Genomic DNA, 24,180 nt, shown 5'->3' with positions numbered 1-24,180 from the left:
GCCTAATTCGATGATATTTTGTTTAAATCACATAAAGGAAATAGGGAGATGATAAACGTCAAAATATTGCTAAATTCGTTGATTTTTAGTACAAAACAAAATGCAAGAAAACTTGCTTTAAAATGCAATATTATGCGAAATTCTGAGATTTGAAGGCCAAATCACATATCGTGAGAAAACATGAAGTAGTTTCGAAATATTGGTATAAACGAATATATTTACGTTAAATCACACTACATGAAAAACGTGAAAAAAGTCCCTATATTACCAAATTTGAGAATTTTCACTTCAAATTATAAAGCGAGGTTTCGTATTATTTAGATCCTAGAAAAGACATATTAAAATGTTGTTTCCAATACAAATGATAAAAATCGATGTGTTTTCATTAGAATTAACTAAAATGTTCCTGATTTTCCGTTTATATTACCAATGGAAGATATACACGTAAAACCGCTCCAATACGGCTGAAACGTCGATATATGCAACAAAAACAGAACTTCTCCCCTTTCAATATCTTACACAGTATTTTAACGAGAAACAAATAGTTGGTTGAAAATGACGTATTTATGGTTAATTTCTAACCAATTATGTGTTTGCATCATTTTTATCGTATATATAATGAACTAATAACAATAAACTAAAAATTCACTAAAACGTTGAAAAACGGCAAAATATTGCCTAATTCGATGATATTTTGTTTAAATCACATAAATGAAAATGGGGATGATAAACGTCAAAATATTGCTAAATTCGATGATTTTTAGTACAAAACAAAATGTAAGAAAACTTGCGTTAAAATGCAATATTATGCGAAATTCTGAGATTTGAAGGCCAAATCACATATCGTGAGTAAACATGAATTAGTATCGAAATGTTGGTAAAAACGAATATATTTACGTAAAATCACACTACATGAAAAACGTGAAAAAAGTCACTATAATACCAAATATGAGGATTTTAACTTCAAATTATAAGGCGAGGTTTCTTATTACTTAGGTCCCAGAAAAGACAATAAAATGTTGTTTCCAATACAAATGACAAAAATCGATGTGTTTTCATTAGAATTAACTAAAATGTTCCTGATTTTCCGTTTATATTACCAATGGAAGATGTACACGTAAAACCGCTCTAATCTGGCTGAAACGTCGATATATGCAATAAAAACAGAACTTCTCCCCTTTCAATATCTTACACAGTATTTGAACGAGAAACAAATAGTTGATTGAAAATGAGGTATTTAAGGTTAATTTCTTACCAATTATGTGTTTGCTTCATTTTTATCGTATATATAAAAAATTAATAACAATAAACTAAAAATTCAGAAAAAAGGTTGAAAAACGGCAAAATATTGCCTAATTCGATGATATTTTGTTTAAATCACATAAAGGAAAAGGGGGATGATAAACGTCAAAATATTGCTAAATTCGATGATTTTTAGTACAAAACAAAATGCAAGAAAACTTGCGTTAAAATGCAATATTATCCGAAATTCTGAGATTTGAAGGCCAAATCACATATCGTGAGAAAACATGAAGTAGTATCGAAATATTGGTATAAACGAATATATTTACGTAAAATCACACTACATGAAAAACGTGAAAAAAGTCCCTATATTACCAAATTTGAGGATATTAACTTCAAATTATAAAGCGAGATTTCGTATTATTTAGATCCTAGAAAAGACATATTAAAATGTTGTTTCCAATACAAATGATAAAAATCGATGTGTTTTCATTAGAATTAACTAAAATGTTCCTGATTTTCCGTTTATATTACCAATGGAAGATGTACACGTAAAACCGCTCCAATACGGCTGAAACGTCGATATATGCAACAAAAACAGAACTTCTCCCCTTTCAATATCTTACACAGTATTTTAACGAGAAACAAATAGTTGGTTGAAAATGACGTATTTATGGTTAATTTCTAACCAATTATGTGTTTACATCATTTTTATCGTATATATAATGAACTAATAACAATAAACTAAAAATTCACTAAAACGTTGAAAAACGGCAAAATATTGCCTAATTCGATGATATTTTGTTTAAATCACATAAAGGAAAAGGGGGATGATAAACGTCAAAATATTGCTAAATTCGATGATTTTTAGTACAAAACAAAATGCAAGAAAACTTGCGTTAAAATGCAATATTATGCGAAATTCTGAGATTTGAAGGCCAAATCACATATCGTGAGAAAACATGAAGTAGTATCGAAATATTGGTATAAACGAATATATTTACGTAAAATCACACTAAATGAAAAACGTGAAAAAAGTCCCTATATTACCAAATTTGAGGATATTAACTTCAAATTATAAAGCGAGATTTCGTATTATTTAGATCCTAGAAAAGACATATTAAAATGTTGTTTCCAATACAAATGATAAAAATCGATGTGTTTTCATTAGAATTAACTAAAATGTTCCTGATTTTCCGTTTATATTACCAATGGAAGATGAACACGTAAAACCGCTCTAATCTGGCTGGAACGTCGATATATGCAATAAAAACAGAACTTCTCCCCTTTCAATATCTTACACAGTATTTGAACGAGAAACAAATAGTTGATTGAAAATGAGGTATTTAATGTTAATTTACAACCAATTATGTGTTTGCTTCATTTTTATCGTATATATAAAAAGTTAATAACAATAAACTAAAAATTCACAAAAACGTTGAAAAACGGCAAAATATTGCCTAATTCCATGATATTTTGTTTAAATCACATAAAGGAAAAAGGGAGATGATAAACGTCAAAATATTGCTAAATTCGTTAATTTTTAGTACAAAACAAAATGCAAGAAAACTTGCTTTAAAATGCAATATTATGCGAAATTCTGAGATTTGAAGGCCAAATCACATATCGTGAGAAAACATGAAGTAGTTTCGAAATATTGGTATAAACGAATATATTTACGTAAAATCACACTACATGAAAAACGTGAAAAAAGTCACTATAATACCAAATATGAGGATTTTAACTTCAAATTATAAGGCGAGGTTTCTTATTACTTAGGTCCCAGAAAAGACAATAAAATGTTGTTTCCAATACAAATGATAAAAATCGATGTGTTTTCATTAGAATTAACTAAAATATTCCTGATTTTCCGTTTATATTACCAATGGAAGATGTACACGTAAAACCGCTCCAATACGGCTGAAACGTCGATATATGCAACAAAAACAGAACTTCTCCCCTTTCAATATCTTACACAGTATTTTAACGAGAAACAAATAGTTGGTTGAAAATGACGTATTTATGGTTAATTTCTAACCAATTATGTGTTTGCATCATTTTTATCGTATATATAATGAACTAATAACAATAAACTAAAAATTCACTAAAACGTTGAAAAACGGCAAAATATTGCCTAATTCGATGATATTTTGTTTAAATCACATAAAGGAAAAGGGGGATGATAAACGTCAAAATATTGCTAAATTCGATGATTTTTAGTACAAAACAAAATGCAAGAAAACTTGCGTTAAAATGCAATATTATGCGAAATTCTGAGATTTGAAGGCCAAATCACATATCGTGAGAAAACATGAAGTAGTATCGAAATATTGGTATAAACGAATATATTTACGTAAAATCACACTACATGAAAAACGTGAAAAAAGTCCCTATATTACCAAATTTGAGGATATTAACTTCAAATTATAAAGCGAGATTTCGTATTATTTAGATCCTAGAAAAGACATATTAAAATGTTGTTTCCAATACAAATGATAAAAATCGATGTGTTTTCATTAGAATTAACTAAAATGTTCCTGATTTTCCGTTTATATTACCAATGGAAGATGAACACGTAAAACCGCTCTAATCTGGCTGGAACGTCGATATATGCAATAAAAACAGAACTTCTCCCCTTTCAATATCTTACACAGTATTTGAACGAGAAACAAATAGTTGATTGAAAATGAGGTATTTAATGTTAATTTACAACCAATTATGTGTTTGCTTCATTTTTATCGTATATATAAAAAGTTAATAACAATAAACTAAAAATTCACAAAAACGTTGAAAAACGGCAAAATATTGCCTAATTCCATGATATTTTGTTTAAATCACATAAAGGAAAAAGGGAGATGATAAACGTCAAAATATTGCTAAATTCGTTAATTTTTAGTACAAAACAAAATGCAAGAAAACTTGCTTTAAAATGCAATATTATGCGAAATTCTGAGATTTGAAGGCCAAATCACATATCGTGAGAAAACATGAAGTAGTTTCGAAATATTGGTATAAACGAATATATTTACGTAAAATCACACTACATGAAAAACGTGAAAAAAGTCACTATAATACCAAATATGAGGATTTTAACTTCAAATTATAAGGCGAGGTTTCTTATTACTTAGGTCCCAGAAAAGACAATAAAATGTTGTTTCCAATACAAATGATAAAAATCGATGTGTTTTCATTAGAATTAACTAAAATGTTCCTGATTTTCCGTTTATATTACCAATGGAAGATGTACACGTAAAACCGCTCCAATACGGCTGAAACGTCGATATATGCAACAAAAACAGAACTTCTCCCCTTTCAATATCTTACACAGTATTTTAACGAGAAACAAATAGTTGGTTGAAAATGACGTATTTATGGTTAATTTCTAACCAATTATGTGTTTGCATCATTTTTATCGTATATTTAATGAACTAATAACAATAAACTAAAAATTCACTAAAACGTTGAAAAACGGCAAAATATTGCCTAATTCGATGATATTTTGTTTAAATCACATAAAGGAAAAGGGGGATGATAAACGTCAAAATATTGCTAAATTCGATGATTTTTAGTACAAAACAAAATGCAAGAAAACTTGCGTTAAAATGCAATATTATGCGAAATTCTGAGATTTGAAGGCCAAATCACATATCGTGAGAAAACATGAAGTAGTATCGAAATATTGGTATAAACGAATATATTTACGTAAAATCACACTACATGAAAAACGTGAAAAAAGTCCCTATATTACCAAATTTGAGGATATTAACTTCAAATTATAAAGCGAGATTTCGTATTATTTAGATCCTAGAAAAGACATATTAAAATGTTGTTTCCAATACAAATGATAAAAATCGATGTGTTTTCATTAGAATTAACTAAAATGTTCCTGATTTTCCGTTTATATTACCAATGGAAGATGAACACGTAAAACCGCTCTAATCTGGCTGGAACGTCGATATATGCAATAAAAACAGAACTTCTCCCCTTTCAATATCTTACACAGTATTTGAACGAGAAACAAATAGTTGATTGAAAATGAGGTATTTAATGTTAATTTACAACCAATTATGTGTTTGCTTCATTTTTATCGTATATATAAAAAGTTAATAACAATAAACTAAAAATTCACAAAAACGTTGAAAAACGGCAAAATATTGCCTAATTCCATGATATTTTGTTTAAATCACATAAAGGAAAAAGGGAGATGATAAACGTCAAAATATTGCTAAATTCGTTAATTTTTAGTACAAAACAAAATGCAAGAAAACTTGCTTTAAAATGCAATATTATGCGAAATTCTGAGATTTGAAGGCCAAATCACATATCGTGAGAAAACATGAAGTAGTTTCGAAATATTGGTATAAACGAATATATTTACGTAAAATCACACTACATGAAAAACGTGAAAAAAGTCACTATAATACCAAATATGAGGATTTTAACTTCAAATTATAAGGCGAGGTTTCTTATTACTTAGGTCCCAGAAAAGACAATAAAATGTTGTTTCCAATACAAATGATAAAAATCGATGTGTTTTCATTAGAATTAACTAAAATGTTCCTGATTTTCCGTTTATATTACCAATGGAAGATGTACAAGTAAAACCGCTCCAATACGGCTGAAACGTCGATATATGCAACAAAAACAGAACTTCTCCCCTTTCAATATCTTACACAGTATTTTAACGAGAAACAAATAGTTGGTTGAAAATGACGTATTTATGGTTAATTTCTAACCAATTATGTGTTTGCATCATTTTTATCGTATATATAATGAACTAATAACAATAAACTAAAAATTCACTAAAACGTTGAAAAACGGCAAAATATTGCCTAATTCGATGATATTTTGTTTAAATCACATAAATGAAAATGGGGATGATAAACGTCAAAATATTGCTAAATTCGATGATTTTTAGTACAAAACAAAATGTAAGAAAACTTGCGTTAAAATGCAATATTATGCGAAATTCTGAGATTTGAAGGCCAAATCACATATCGTGAGTAAACATGAATTAGTATCGAAATGTTGGTAAAAACGAATATATTTACGTAAAATCACACTACATGAAAAACGTGAAAAAAGTCACTATAATACCAAATATGAGGATTTTAACTTCAAATTATAAGGCGAGGTTTCTTATTACTTAGGTCCCAGAAAAGACAATAAAATGTTGTTTCCAATACAAATGACAAAAATCGATGTGTTTTCATTAGAATTAACTAAAATGTTCCTGATTTTCCGTTTATATTACCAATGGAAGATGTACACGTAAAACCGCTCTAATCTGGCTGAAACGTCGATATATGCAATAAAAACAGAACTTCTCCCCTTTCAATATCTTACACAGTATTTGAACGAGAAACAAATAGTTGATTGAAAATGAGGTATTTAAGGTTAATTTCTTACCAATTATGTGTTTGCTTCATTTTTATCGTATATATAAAAAATTAATAACAATAAACTAAAAATTCAGAAAAAAGGTTGAAAAACGGCAAAATATTGCCTAATTCGATGATATTTTGTTTAAATCACATAAAGGAAAAGGGGGATGATAAACGTCAAAATATTGCTAAATTCGATGATTTTTAGTACAAAACAAAATGCAAGAAAACTTGCGTTAAAATGCAATATTATGCGAAATTCTGAGATTTGAAGGCCAAATCACATATCGTGAGAAAACATGAAGTAGTATCGAAATATTGGTATAAACGAATATATTTACGTAAAATCACACTACATGAAAAACGTGAAAAAAGTCCCTATAATACCAAATTTGAGGATATTAACTTCAAATTATAAAGCGAGGTTTCGTATTATTTAGATCCTAGAAAAGACATATTAAAATGTTGTTTCCAATACAAATGATAAAAATCGATGTGTTTTCATTAGAATTAACTAAAATGTTCCTGATTTTCCGTTTATATTACCAATGGAAGATGTACACGTAAAACCGCTCTAATCTGGCTGAAACGTCGATATATGCAATAAAAACAGAACTTCTCCCCTTTCAATATCTTACACAGTATTTGAACGAGAAACAAATAGTTGATTGAAAATGAGGTATTTAATGTTAATTTCTTACCAATTATGTGTTTGCTTCATTTTTATCGTATATATAAAGAAATAATAACAATAAACTAAAAATTCACAAAAACGTTGAAAAACGGCAAAATATTGCCTAATTCGATGATATTTTGTTTAAATCACATAAAGGAAATAGGGAGATGATAAACGTCAAAATATTGCTAAATTCGTTGATTTTTAGTACAAAACAAAATGCAAGAAAACTTGCTTTAAAATGCAATATTATGCGAAATTCTGAGATTTGAAGGCCAAATCACATATCGTGAGAAAACATGAAGTAGTTTCGAAATATTGGTATAAACGAATATATTTACGTTAAATCACACTACATGAAAAACGTGAAAAAAGTCCCTATATTACCAAATTTGAGAATTTTCACTTCAAATTATAAAGCGAGGTTTCGTATTATTTAGATCCTAGAAAAGACATATTAAAATGTTGTTTCCAATACAAATGATAAAAATCGATGTGTTTTCATTAGAATTAACTAAAATGTTCCTGATTTTCCGTTTATATTACCAATGGAAGATGTACACGTAAAACCGCTCCAATACGGCTGAAACGTCGATATATGCAACAAAAACAGAACTTCTCCCCTTTCAATATCTTACACAGTATTTTAACGAGAAACAAATAGTTGGTTGAAAATGACGTATTTATGGTTAATTTCTAACCAATTATGTGTTTGCATCATTTTTATCGTATATATAATGAACTAATAACAATAAACTAAAAATTCACTAAAACGTTGAAAAACGGCAAAATATTGCCTAATTCGATGATATTTTGTTTAAATCACATAAATGAAAATGGGGATGATAAACGTCAAAATATTGCTAAATTCGATGATTTTTAGTACAAAACAAAATGTAAGAAAACTTGCGTTAAAATGCAATATTATGCGAAATTCTGAGATTTGAAGGCCAAATCACATATCGTGAGTAAACATGAATTAGTATCGAAATGTTGGTAAAAACGAATATATTTACGTAAAATCACACTACATGAAAAACGTGAAAAAAGTCACTATAATACCAAATATGAGGATTTTAACTTCAAATTATAAGGCGAGGTTTCTTATTACTTAGGTCCCAGAAAAGACAATAAAATGTTGTTTCCAATACAAATGACAAAAATCGATGTGTTTTCATTAGAATTAACTAAAATGTTCCTGATTTTCCGTTTATATTACCAATGGAAGATGTACACGTAAAACCGCTCTAATCTGGCTGAAACGTCGATATATGCAATAAAAACAGAACTTCTCCCCTTTCAATATCTTACACAGTATTTGAACGAGAAACAAATAGTTGATTGAAAATGAGGTATTTAAGGTTAATTTCTTACCAATTATGTGTTTGCTTCATTTTTATCGTATATATAAAAAATTAATAACAATAAACTAAAAATTCAGAAAAAAGGTTGAAAAACGGCAAAATATTGCCTAATTCGATGATATTTTGTTTAAATCACATAAAGGAAAAGGGGGATGATAAACGTCAAAATATTGCTAAATTCGATGATTTTTAGTACAAAACAAAATGCAAGAAAACTTGCGTTAAAATGCAATATTATCCGAAATTCTGAGATTTGAAGGCCAAATCACATATCGTGAGAAAACATGAAGTAGTATCGAAATATTGGTATAAACGAATATATTTACGTAAAATCACACTACATGAAAAACGTGAAAAAAGTCCCTATATTACCAAATTTGAGGATATTAACTTCAAATTATAAAGCGAGATTTCGTATTATTTAGATCCTAGAAAAGACATATTAAAATGTTGTTTCCAATACAAATGATAAAAATCGATGTGTTTTCATTAGAATTAACTAAAATGTTCCTGATTTTCCGTTTATATTACCAATGGAAGATGAACACGTAAAACCGCTCTAATCTGGCTGAAACGTCGATATATGCAATAAAAACAGAACTTCTCCCCTTTCAATATCTTACACAGTATTTGAACGAGAAACAAATAGTTGATTGAAAATGAGGTATTTAATGTTAATTTCTAACCAATTATGGGTTTGCTTCATTTTTATCGTATATATAAAAAGTTAATAACAATAAACTAAAAATTCACAAAAACGTTGAAAAACGGCAAAATATTGCCTAATTCCATGATATTTTGTTTAAATCACATAAAGGAAAAAGGGAGATGATAAACGTCAAAATATTGCTAAATTCGTTAATTTTTAGTACAAAACAAAATGCAAGAAAACTTGCTTTAAAATGCAATATTATGCGAAATTCTGAGATTTGAAGGCCAAATCACATATCGTGAGAAAACATGAAGTAGTTTCGAAATATTGGTATAAACGAATATATTTACGTTAAATCACACTACATGAAAAACGTGAAAAAAGTCCCTATATTACCAAATTTGAGAATTTTCACTTCAAATTATAAGGCGAGGTTTCTTATTACTTAGGTCCCAGAAAAGACAATAAAATGTTGTTTCCAATACAAATGATAAAAATCGATGTGTTTTCATTAGAATTAACTAAAATGTTCCTGATTTTCCGTTTATATTACCAATGGAAGATGTACACGTAAAACCGCTCCAATACGGCTGAAACGTCGATATATGCAACAAAAACAGAACTTCTCCCCTTTCAATATCTTACACAGTATTTTAACGAGAAACAAATAGTTGGTTGAAAATGACGTATTTATGGTTAATTTCTAACCAATTATGTGTTTGCATCATTTTTATCGTATATATAATGAACTAATAACAATAAACTAAAAATTCACTAAAACGTTGAAAAACGGCAAAATATTGCCTAATTCGATGATATTTTGTTTAAATCACATAAATGAAAATGGGGATGATAAACGTCAAAATATTGCTAAATTCGATGATTTTTAGTACAAAACAAAATGTAAGAAAACTTGCGTTAAAATGCAATATTATGCGAAATTCTGAGATTTGAAGGCCAAATCACATATCGTGAGTAAACATGAATTAGTATCGAAATGTTGGTAAAAACGAATATATTTACGTAAAATCACACTACATGAAAAACGTGAAAAAAGTCACTGTAATACCAAATATGAGGATTTTAACTTCAAATTATAAGGCGAGGTTTCTTATTACTTAGGTCCCAGAAAAGACAATAAAATGTTGTTTCCAATACAAATGACAAAAATCGATGTGTTTTCATTAGAATTAACTAAAATGTTCCTGATTTTCCGTTTATATTACCAATGGAAGATGTACACGTAAAACCGCTCTAATCTGGCTGAAACGTCGATATATGCAATAAAAACAGAACTTCTCCCCTTTCAATATCTTACACAGTATTTGAACGAGAAACAAATAGTTGATTGAAAATGAGGTATTTAAGGTTAATTTCTTACCAATTATGTGTTTGCTTCATTTTTATCGTATATATAAAAAATTAATAACAATAAACTAAAAATTCAGAAAAAAGGTTGAAAAACGGCAAAATATTGCCTAATTCGATGATATTTTGTTTAAATCACATAAAGGAAAAGGGGGATGATAAACGTCAAAATATTGCTAAATTCGATGATTTTTAGTACAAAACAAAATGCAAGAAAACTTGCGTTAAAATGCAATATTATCCGAAATTCTGAGATTTGAAGGCCAAATCACATATCGTGAGAAAACATGAAGTAGTATCGAAATATTGGTATAAACGAATATATTTACGTAAAATCACACTACATGAAAAACGTGAAAAAAGTCCCTATATTACCAAATTTGAGGATATTAACTTCAAATTATAAAGCGAGATTTCGTATTATTTAGATCCTAGAAAAGACATATTAAAATGTTGTTTCCAATACAAATGATAAAAATCGATGTGTTTTCATTAGAATTAACTAAAATGTTCCTGATTTTCCGTTTATATTACCAATGGAAGATGAACACGTAAAACCGCTCTAATCTGGCTGAAACGTCGATATATGCAATAAAAACAGAACTTCTCCCCTTTCAATATCTTACACAGTATTTGAACGAGAAACAAATAGTTGATTGAAAATGAGGTATTTAATGTTAATTTCTAACCAATTATGTGTTTGCTTCATTTTTATCGTATATATAAAAAGTTAATAACAATAAACTAAAAATTCACAAAAACGTTGAAAAACGGCAAAATATTGCCTAATTCCATGATATTTTGTTTAAATCACATAAAGGAAAAAGGGAGATGATAAACGTCAAAATATTGCTAAATTCGTTAATTTTTAGTACAAAACAAAATGCAAGAAAACTTGCTTTAAAATGCAATATTATGCGAAATTCTGAGATTTGAAGGCCAAATCACATATCGTGAGAAAACATGAAGTAGTTTCGAAATATTGGTATAAACGAATATATTTACGTTAAATCACACTACATGAAAAACGTGAAAAAAGTCCCTATATTACCAAATTTGAGAATTTTCACTTCAAATTATAAGGCGAGGTTTCTTATTACTTAGGTCCCAGAAAAGACAATAAAATGTTGTTTCCAATACAAATGATAAAAATCGATGTGTTTTCATTAGAATTAACTAAAATGTTCCTGATTTTCCGTTTATATTACCAATGGAAGATGTACACGTAAAACCGCTCCAATACGGCTGAAACGTCGATATATGCAACAAAAACAGAACTTCTCCCCTTTCAATATCTTACACAGTATTTTAACGAGAAACAAATAGTTGGTTGAAAATGACGTATTTATGGTTAATTTCTAACCAATTATGTGTTTGCATCATTTTTATCGTATATATAATGAACTAATAACAATAAACTAAAAATTCACTAAAACGTTGAAAAACGGCAAAATATTGCCTAATTCGATGATATTTTGTTTAAATCACATAAATGAAAATGGGGATGATAAACGTCAAAATATTGCTAAATTCGATGATTTTTAGTACAAAACAAAATGTAAGAAAACTTGCGTTAAAATGCAATATTATGCGAAATTCTGAGATTTGAAGGCCAAATCACATATCGTGAGTAAACATGAATTAGTATCGAAATGTTGGTAAAAACGAATATATTTACGTAAAATCACACTACATGAAAAACGTGAAAAAAGTCACTGTAATACCAAATATGAGGATTTTAACTTCAAATTATAAGGCGAGGTTTCTTATTACTTAGGTCCCAGAAAAGACAATAAAATGTTGTTTCCAATACAAATGACAAAAATCGATGTGTTTTCATTAGAATTAACTAAAATGTTCCTGATTTTCCGTTTATATTACCAATGGAAGATGTACACGTAAAACCGCTCTAATCTGGCTGAAACGTCGATATATGCAATAAAAACAGAACTTCTCCCCTTTCAATATCTTACACAGTATTTGAACGAGAAACAAATAGTTGATTGAAAATGAGGTATTTAAGGTTAATTTCTTACCAATTATGTGTTTGCTTCATTTTTATCGTATATATAAAAAATTAATAACAATAAACTAAAAATTCAGAAAAAAGGTTGAAAAACGGCAAAATATTGCCTAATTCGATGATATTTTGTTTAAATCACATAAAGGAAAAGGGGGATGATAAACGTCAAAATATTGCTAAATTCGATGATTTTTAGTACAAAACAAAATGCAAGAAAACTTGCGTTAAAATGCAATATTATCCGAAATTCTGAGATTTGAAGGCCAAATCACATATCGTGAGAAAACATGAAGTAGTATCGAAATATTGGTATAAACGAATATATTTACGTAAAATCACACTACATGAAAAACGTGAAAAAAGTCCCTATATTACCAAATTTGAGGATATTAACTTCAAATTATAAAGCGAGATTTCGTATTATTTAGATCCTAGAAAAGACATATTAAAATGTTGTTTCCAATACAAATGATAAAAATCGATGTGTTTTCATTAGAATTAACTAAAATGTTCCTGATTTTCCGTTTATATTACCAATGGAAGATGAACACGTAAAACCGCTCTAATCTGGCTGAAACGTCGATATATGCAATAAAAACAGAACTTCTCCCCTTTCAATATCTTACACAGTATTTGAACGAGAAACAAATAGTTGATTGAAAATGAGGTATTTAATGTTAATTTCTAACCAATTATGTGTTTGCTTCATTTTTATCGTATATATAAAAAGTTAATAACAATAAACTAAAAATTCACAAAAACGTTGAAAAACGGCAAAATATTGCCTAATTCCATGATATTTTGTTTAAATCACATAAAGGAAAAAGGGAGATGATAAACGTCAAAATATTGCTAAATTCGTTAATTTTTAGTACAAAACAAAATGCAAGAAAACTTGCTTTAAAATGCAATATTATGCGAAATTCTGAGATTTGAAGGCCAAATCACATATCGTGAGAAAACATGAAGTAGTTTCGAAATATTGGTATAAACGAATATATTTACGTTAAATCACACTACATGAAAAACGTGAAAAAAGTCCCTATATTACCAAATTTGAGAATTTTCACTTCAAATTATAAGGCGAGGTTTCTTATTACTTAGGTCCCAGAAAAGACAATAAAATGTTGTTTCCAATACAAATGATAAAAATCGATGTGTTTTCATTAGAATTAACTAAAATGTTCCTGATTTTCCGTTTATATTACCAATGGAAGATGTACACGTAAAACCGCTCCAATACGGCTGAAACGTCGATATATGCAACAAAAACAGAACTTCTCCCCTTTCAATATCTTACACAGTATTTTAACGAGAAACAAATAGTTGGTTGAAAATGACGTATTTATGGTTAATTTCTAACCAATTATGTGTTTGCATCATTTTTATCGTATATATAATGAACTAATAACAATAAACTAAAAATTCACTAAAACGTTGAAAAACGGCAAAATATTGCCTAATTCGATGATATTTTGTTTAAATCACATAAATGAAAATGGGGATGATAAACATCAAAATATTGCTAAATTCGATGATTTTTAGTACAAAACAAAATGTAAGAAAACTTGCGTTAAAATGCAATATTATGCGAAATTCTGAGATTTGAAGGCCAAATCACATATCGTGAGTAAACATGAATTAGTATCGAAATGTTGGTAAAAACGAATATATTTACGTAAAATCACACTACATGAAAAACGTGAAAAAAGTCACTATAATACCAAATATGAGGATTTTAACTTCAAATTATAAGGCGAGGTTTCTTATTACTTAGGTCCCAGAAAAGACAATAAAATGTTGTTTCCAATACAAATGACAAAAATCGATGTGTTTTCATTAGAATTAACTAAAATGTTCCTGATTTTCCGTTTATATTACCAATGGAAGATGTACACGTAAAGCCGCTCTAATCTGGCTGAAACGTCGATATATGCAATAAAAACAGAACTTCTCCCCTTTCAATATCTTACACAGTATTTGAACGAGAAACAAATAGTTGATTGAAAATGAGGTATTTAAGGTTAATTTCTTACCAATTATGTGTTTGCTTCATTTTTATCGTATATATAAAAAATTAATAACAATAAACTAAAAATTCAGAAAAAAGGTTGAAAAACGGCAAAATATTGCCTAATTCGATGATATTTTGTTTAAATCACATAAAGGAAAAGGGGGATGATAAACGTCAAAATATTGCTAAATTCGATGATTTTTAGTACAAAACAAAATGCAAGAAAACTTGCGTTAAAATGCAATATTATGCGAAATTCTGAGATTTGAAGGCCAAATCACATATCGTGAGAAAACATGAAGTAGTATCGAAATATTGGTATAAACGAATATATTTACGTAAAATCACACTACATGAAAAACGTGAAAAAAGTCCCTATATTACCAAATTTGAGGATATTAACTTCAAATTATAAAGCGAGATTTCGTATTATTTAGATCCTAGAAAAGACATATTAAAATGTTGTTTCCAATACAAATGATAAAAATCGATGTGTTTTCATTAGAATTAACTAAAATGTTCCTGATTTTCCGTTTATATTACCAATGGAAGATGAACACGTAAAACCGCTCTAATCTGGCTGGAACGTCGATATATGCAATAAAAACAGAACTTCTCCCCTTTCAATATCTTACACAGTATTTGAACGAGAAACAAATAGTTGATTGAAAATGAGGTATTTAATGTTAATTTACAACCAATTATGTGTTTGCTTCATTTTTATCGTATATATAAAAAGTTAATAACAATAAACTAAAAATTCACAAAAACGTTGAAAAACGGCAAAATATTGCCTAATTCCATGATATTTTGTTTAAATCACATAAAGGAAAAAGGGAGATGATAAACGTCAAAATATTGCTAAATTCGTTAATTTTTAGTACAAAACAAAATGCAAGAAAACTTGCTTTAAAATGCAATATTATGCGAAATTCTGAGATTTGAAGGCCAAATCACATATCGTGAGAAAACATGAAGTAGTTTCGAAATATTGGTATAAACGAATATATTTACGTTAAATCACACTACATGAAAAACGTGAAAAAAGTCCCTATATTACCAAATTTGAGAATTTTCACTTCAAATTATAAGGCGAGGTTTCTTATTACTTAGGTCCCAGAAAAGACAATAAAATGTTGTTTCCAATACAAATGATAAAAATCGATGTGTTTTCATTAGAATTAAATAAAATGTTCCTGATTTTCCGTTTATATTACCAATGGAAGATGTACACGTAAAACCGCTCCAATACGGCTGAAACGTCGATATATGCGACAAAAACAGAACTTCTCCCCTTTCAATATCTTACACAGTATTTTAACGAGAAACAAATAGTTGGTTGAAAATGACGTATTTATGGTTAATTTCTAACCAATTATGTGTTTGCATCATTTTTATCGTATATATAATGAACTAATAACAATAAACTAAAAATTCACTAAAACGTTGAAAAACGGCAAAATATTGCCTAATTCGATGATATTTTGTTTAAATCACATAAATGAAAATGGGGATGATAAACGTCAAAATATTGCTAAATTCGATGATTTTTAGTACAAAACAAAATGTAAGAAAACTTGCGTTAAAATGCAATATTATGCGAAATTCTGAGATTTGAAGGCCAAATCACATATCGTGAGTAAACATGAATTAGTATCGAAATGTTGGTAAAAACGAATATATTTACGTAAAATCACACTACATGAAAAACGTGAAAAAAGTCACTATAATACCAAATATGAGGATTTTAACTTCAAATTATAAGGCGAGGTTTCTTATTACTTAGGTCCCAGAAAAGACAATAAAATGTTGTTTCCAATACAAATGACAAAAATCGATGTGTTTTCATTAGAATTAACTAAAATGTTCCTGATTTTCCGTTTATATTACCAATGGAAGATGTACACGTAAAACCGCTCTAATCTGGCTGAAACGTCGATATATGCAATAAAAACAGAACTTCTCCCCTTTCAATATCTTACACAGTATTTGAACGAGAAACAAATAGTTGATTGAAAATGAGGTATTTAAGGTTAATTTCTTACCAATTATGTGTTTGCTTCATTTTTATCGTATATATAAAAAATTAATAACAATAAACTAAAAATTCAGAAAAAAGGTTGAAAAACGGCAAAATATTGCCTAATTCGATGATATTTTGTTTAAATCACATAAAGGAAAAGGGGGATGATAAACGTCAAAATATTGCTAAATTCGATGATTTTTAGTACAAAACAAAATGCAAGAAAACTTGCGTTAAAATGCAATATTATGCGAAATTCTGAGATTTGAAGGCCAAATCACATATCGTGAGAAAACATGAAGTAGTATCGAAATATTGGTATAAACGAATATATTTACTTAAAATCACACTACATGAAAAACGTGAAAAAAGTCCCTATATTACCAAATTTGAGGATATTAACTTCAAATTATAAAGCGAGGTTTCGTATTATTTAGATCCTAGAAAAGACATATTAAAATGTTGTTTCCAATACAAATGATAAAAATCGATGTGTTTTCATTAGAATTAACTAAAATGTTCCTGATTTTCCGTTTATATTACCAATGGAAGATGTACACGTAAAACCGCTCTAATCTGGCTGAAACGTCGATATATGCAATAAAAACAGAACTTCTCCCCTTTCAATATCTTACACAGTATTTGAACGAGAAACAAATAGTTGATTGAAAATGAGGTATTTAATGTTAATTTCTAACCAATTATGTGTTTGCATCATTTTTATCGTATATATAATGAACTAATAACAATAAACTAAAAATTCACAAAAACGTTGAAAAACGGCAAAATATTGCCTAATTCGATGATATTTTGTTTAAATCACATAAATGAAAATGGGGATGATAAACGTCAAAATATTGCTAAATTCGATGATTTTTAGTACAAAACAAAATGTAAGAAAACTTGCTTTAAAATGCAATATTATGCGAAATTCTGAGATTTGAAGGCCAAATCACATATCGTGAGTAAACATGAATTAGTATCGAAATATTGGTAAAAACGAATATATTTACGTAAAATCACACTACATGAAAAACGTGAAAAAAGTCACTATAATACCAAATATGAGGATTTTAACTTCAAATTATAAGGCGAGGTTTCTTATTACTTAGGTCCCAGAAAAGACAATAAAATGCTGTTTCCAATACAAATGACAAAAATCGATGTGTTTTCATTAGAATTAACTAAAACGTTCCTGATTTTCCGTTTATATTACCAATGGAAGATGTACACGTAAAACCGCTCTAATCTGGCTGAAACGTCGATATATGCAATAAAAACAGAACTTCTCCCCTTTCAATATCTTACACAGTATTTGAACGAGAAACAAATAGTTGATTGAAAATGAGGTATTTAAGGTTAATTTCTTACCAATTATGTGTTTGCTTCATTTTTATCGTATATATAAAAAATTAATAACAATAAACTAAAAATTCAGAAAAAAGGTTGAAAAACGGCAAAATATTGCCTAATTCGATGATATTTTGTTTAAATCACATAAAGGAAAAGGGGGATGATAAACGTCAAAATATTGCTAAATTCGATGATTTTTAGTACAAAACAAAATGCAAGAAAACTTGCGTTAAAATGCAATATTATGCGAAATTCTGAGATTTGAAGGCCAAATCACATATCGTGAGAAAACATGAAGTAGTATCGAAATATTGGTATAAACGAATATATTTACGTAAAATCACACTACATGAAAAACGTGAAAAAAGTCCCTATATTACCAAATTTGAGAATTTTCACTTCAAATTATAAAGCGAGGTTTCGTATTATTTAGATCCTAGAAAAGACATATTAAAATGTTGTTTCCAATACAAATGATAAAAATCGATGTGTTTTCATTAGAATTAACTAAAATGTTCCTGATTTTCCGTTTATATTACCAATGGAAGATGTACACGTAAAACCGCTCCAATACGGCTGAAACGTCGATATATGCAACAAAAACAGAACTTCTCCCCTTTCAATATCTTACACAGTATTTTAACTAGATACAAATAGTTGGTTGAAAATGACGTATTTATGGTTAATTTCTAACCAATTATGTGTTTGCATCATTTTTATCGTATATATAATGAACTAATAACAATAAACTAAAAATTCACAAAAACGTTGAAAAACGGCAAAATATTGCCTAATTCGATGATATTTTGTTTAAATCACATAAATGAAAATGGGGATGATAAACGTCAAAATATTGCTAAATTCGATGATTTTTAGTACAAAACAAAATGTAAGAAAACTTGCTTTAAAATGCAATATTATGCGAAATTCTGAGATTTGAAGGCCAAATCACATATCGTGAGTAAACATGAATTAGTATGGAAATGTTGGTAAAAACGAATATATTTACGTAAAATCACACTACATGAAAAACGTGAAAAAAGTCACTATATTACCAAATATGAGGATTTTAACTTCAAATTATAAAGCGAGGTTTCGTATTATTTAGATCCTAGAAAAGACATATTGAAATGTTGTTTCCAATACAAATGATAAAAATCGATGTGTTTTCATTAGAATTAACTAAAATGTTCCTGATTTTCCGTTTATATTACCAATGGAAGATGTACACGTAAAACCGCTCTAATCCGGGAAGCAGAGCGGATGGGATGCAGAGGCTCAAGAGAGGGATGCAGAGGCTCCAGAGAGGGATGCAGAATCTCAAGAGAGTGTTGCAGATGCTTAAGAGAGGGATGCAGAAGTTCAAGAGAGGGATGTAGAGGCTCAAGAGAGGGATGAATAGGCTCAAGAGAGGGATGCAGAGGCTCAAGAGACGGATGCAGAGGCTAAAGTGAGGGATGCAGAGGCACAAGAGAAAGATGCAGAGGCACTTGAGAGTGACGCAGAGGCTCAAGAGAGGGATGCTGAGGCTTAAGAGAGTGATGCAAAGGCTCAAGAGAGGGATGCAGAGGCTCAAGAGAATGATGTAGAGGCTTAAGAGAGTGATGCAGAGGCCAAAGAGAGTGATGCAGGGGCTCAAGAGAATGAGGCTTAAGAGGGGAATGTAGAGGCTCGAGAGAATGATGCAGAGGCTCAAGAGGGTGATGCAGAGGATCAAGAGAGGGATGCAGAGGTTTAAGAGAGTGATGTAGAGGCTCAAGAGAGTGATGCAGAGGTTGAAGAGAGTGATGCAGAGGCTAAACAGTGATGCAGAGGCTCAAGAGAGGGATGCAGAGGCTCAAGAGAGTGATGCAGAGGCTTAACAGAGGGAAGCAGAGGCTCAAGAGAGTGATGCTGAGGCTTAAGAGAGGGTTGCAAAGGCTCAAGAGAATGATGCAGAGGCTCAAGAGAGTGCTGCAAAAGGCTCAAGAGAGGGATGCTGAGGCTCCAGAGAGGGATACAGAGGCTCAAGAGAGTGATGCAGAGGCTCAAGAGAGTGATGCATAGGCTCAAGAGAATGATGTAGTGGCTTAAGAGAGGGATGCAGAGGCTCAAGAGAATGATGCAGAGGCTCAAATGAGTGACGCAAAGGATCAAGAGAGGGACACAGAGGCTTAAGAGAGAGTGATGCAGAGGCTCAAGAGAGTGATGCAGAGGCTCAAAAGAGTGATGGACAGGCTCAAGAGAGTGATGCAGAGGCTCAAGGGAGTGATGCAGACGATCAAGAGAGTGATGCAGATGCTCAAGAGTGTAATGCAAAGGATCAAGAGAAGGAAGCAGAGGCTTAACAGAGTGATGCCGAGGCTGAAGAGAGTGATGCAGAGGATTAAGAGAGTGATGCAGAGGCTTTAGAGAGGGATGCAGAGGCTCAAGAGAGGGATGCAGAGGCTAAAGAGAGTGATGCAGAGGCTTAACAGAGGGAAGCAGAGGCTCAAGAGAGTGATGCAGAGGCTTAAGAGAGGGTTGCAAAGGCTCAAGAGAATGATGCAGAGGCTCAAGAGAGTGCTGCAAAAGGCTCAAGAGAGGGATGCTGAGGCTCCAGAGAGGGATACAGAGGCTCAAGAAAGTGATGCAGAGGCTCAAGAGAGAAAGCCAGAGGCTTAAGAGAGTGATGCAGAGGCTCTAGAATGTGATGCATAGGCTCAAGAGAATGATGTAGAGGCTTAAGAGAGGGATGCAGAGGCTCAAGAGAATGATGCAGAGGCTCAAAAGAGTGACGCAGAGGATCAAGAGAGGGACACAGAGGCTTAAGAGAGAGTGATGCAGAGGCTCAAGAGAGTGATGCAGAGGCTCAAAAGAGTGATGCACAGGCTGAAGAGAGTGATGCAGAGGCTCAAAAGAGTGATGCAGACGATCAAGAGAGTGATGCAGATGCTCAAGAGTGTGATGCAAAGGATCAAGAGAAAGAAGCAGAGGCTTAACAGAGTGATGCAGAGGCTGAAGAGAGTGATGCAGACGATCAAGAGAGTGATGCAGATGCTCAAGAGTGTGATGCAAAGGATCAAGAGAAAGAAGCAGAGGCTTAACAGAGTGATGCAGAGGCTGAAGAGAGTGATGCAGAGGATTAAGAGAGTGATGCAGAGGCTTAAGAGATGGATGCAGATGCTCAAGAGAGGGATGCAGAGGCTCAAGAGAGGGATGCAGAAGCTCAAGAGAGTGATTCAGAGGCTCGAGAGAGTTATGCAGAGGCCTCAAGAGAGGGATTCAGAGGCTTAAGAAAGTGATGCAGAGGCTGAAGAGAGTGTTGCAGAGGCTCAAGAGAGGGATACAGAGGCTTAAGAGAGTGATGCAGAGGCTGAAGAGAGTGATGCAGAGGCTCAAGTGAGGGATGCAGAAGCTCAAGAGAGTGATGCAGACTTTTAATTGAGGGATGCAGAGGCTCAAGAGAATGATGCAGACTCTTAATAGTGGGATGCAGAGGCTCAAGAGAGTGATGCAGAGGCTTAAGAGACGGATACAGAGGCTCAAGAGAATGATGCAGAGGCTTAAGAGAGGGATGCAGAGGCTTAAGAGAAGGATGCAGAGGCTCAAGAGAGGGATGCAGAGGCTCAAGAGAGGGATGCAGAGGCTCAAGAGAGTGATTCAGAGGCTTACGAGATTGATGCAGAGGATCAAGAGAGTGATGCAGAGGCTCGAGAGAGTTATGCAGAGGCCTCAAGAGAGGGATTCAGAGGCTTAAGAGAGTGATGCAGAGGCCTCAAGAGAGGGATTCAGAGGCTTAAGAGAGTGATGCAGAGGCTGAAGAAAGTGTTGCAGAGGCTCAAGAGAGGGATACAGAGGCTTAAGAGAGTGTTGCAGAGGCTGAAGTGAGTGATGCAGAGGCTCAAGAGAGGGATGCAGAAGCTCAAGAGAGTGATGCAGACTTTTAATTGAGGGATGCAGAGGCTCAAGAGAGTGATGCAGACTCTTAATAGTGGGATGCAGAGGCTCAAGAGAGTGATGCAGAGGCTTAAGAGACGGATACAGAGGCTCAAGAGAATGATGCAGAGGCTTAAGAGAGGGATGCAGAGGCTTAAGAGAGGGATGCTGTGGCTCAAGAGAATGATACAGAGGCTCAAGAGAATGATGTAGAGACTCAAGAGAGAATGGCAGAGGCTTAAGAGAGGGATGCAGAGGCGCAAGAGTGGGATGCTGAAAATGTTGCTAAGTTCGATGATTTTATGTACAAAGAACAATCCAAGAAAACTTGCTTAAAAACACAATATTATGTGAAATTCTGAGGATTCTAGGCCAAATCACATATAGAGAGACAACATGAAGTACTATGAAAATATTAGTAAATTCGATCATTTTAACCTAAAATCACTCTACATGAAAAACATGAAAAAAGTCACTATAATACCAAATTCGAGGATTTTTACATCAAATCATAGAGCGAGGTTGTGTATTATTTTGATCGTTAAGAATACATATGAAAACGTTGTTTCCAATTCATATGATAAAAATCAATGTGTTTTGTTTAGAAATAACTAAAATATTCCTGAATTCCCATTTATATTGCTCCAAAATATGGCTCTGGTGTCGAATTTGGGATGTTCGGGATATTATGAAAACTGCAGGGGGTTTTGGGCAAAATGTGACCCATCGCTGCTTTCAGTAATTGGCATATTTTCGGTATAAAAAGCCGGAATTTCAAACTGCGAATACGTGCAGAGATCCAGATTTTGGCTCCAAAATGTGGCTCTGGGAGGGAGGGGTTGGGCACAATGTGACCCATTACCGCTTTCAGTAATTGGCATATTTTCGGTATAAAAAAACGGAATTGCAAACTGCGAATACGTGCAGAGAGCCAGATAATAGCTCCAAAATGTGACTCTGGCGCCGAATTTGGGATGTTTGGGATATTTTGAAAAATGATGGGAGGTTTGGGCAAAATGTGACTCATCGTCGCTTTCAGTAATTGGCATATTTTCGGTAAAAAGGTCGAAATTTCAAACTGCGAATATGTGCAGAGAGCTAGATTTTGGCTCCAAAATGTGGCTCTTGCATCGAATTTGAGATGTTTTGAATATTGCGAAAACTGCTGGGGTGTTTGGGCAAAATGTGACCCATCGTCGTTTTCAGTAATTGGCATATTTTCGGTATAAAAATTCGGAATTTGAAACTGCGAATACGTGCAGAGAGACTGATTTTGGCTCCAAAATGTGGCTCTGGCGTCGAATTTGGAATGTTTAGAATATTTTGAAAACTGCAGGGGATTTGGAAAACTGTGTGTGTGTGTGTGTGTGTGTGTGTGTGTGTGTGTGTGTGTTTGTGTTAGAGAGAAATAGATGTAGTAGATATCAATAAGGAAAAATACATATATATGATAGGCGGGGTCCAAGAGCTAATAACTCGATTCTGCAGATATATATACTAAATACAAGGAGAAAATACATACACACTCACACACACACATACACATTATTTGATAATGGACTGTTTTGTGTGGTATTGATGTGTACTATTGTCAAGACCGACAGACACGTGAAGCTGTGTGTGTTTGTTCCTGTAATTGAACTGACATGTGTACGGTAATAATCTGTATGTGTCCATTTTAAAGGTTCACATTAGTGAATGTTTATTTATGTAAATTGATTGACTTGTACGTGTGCGCGCGATTAGTGTTACTGTAATTTATATGGTTAACATTTACACGTTTGAATGACATAGTTTCCCATTATTGTCACATTTTTTGTGTAATAATTGATTAATTGACAGTTGAGAGGAGTTCCGAAAGAGCAGAGCTCAACCCTTGCAAGCAGAACTAGGTGAACACAACTAGATAAATACTAACCAACCACGATCTCGTACAATCCACTACACACGCAACGCGGCCCCCCCCCCCCACTCCCTAAATCACTCTACCTAAGTCATTAAAAAATTAAAAGAAATCAATTAATACACCAAAAATACTAACTATAAATAAAGGCACCAAATTTGAGACATACAGCGACTCCAGCGTGGTCTAGTCGGAAGAGAACGTGTTCTCATCTGGATAGATTGCGATCGAGCCTGTCGGAACGGTGGTGTAACTGCAGGGCACAAATATTTGTGTGTCCC

This window comes from Procambarus clarkii, chromosome 42, assembly GCF_040958095.1.
Source record: "Procambarus clarkii isolate CNS0578487 chromosome 42, FALCON_Pclarkii_2.0, whole genome shotgun sequence".
Classification (NCBI taxonomy): domain Eukaryota; kingdom Metazoa; phylum Arthropoda; class Malacostraca; order Decapoda; family Cambaridae; genus Procambarus; species Procambarus clarkii.
This window is presented reverse-complemented; position numbering follows the sequence as displayed.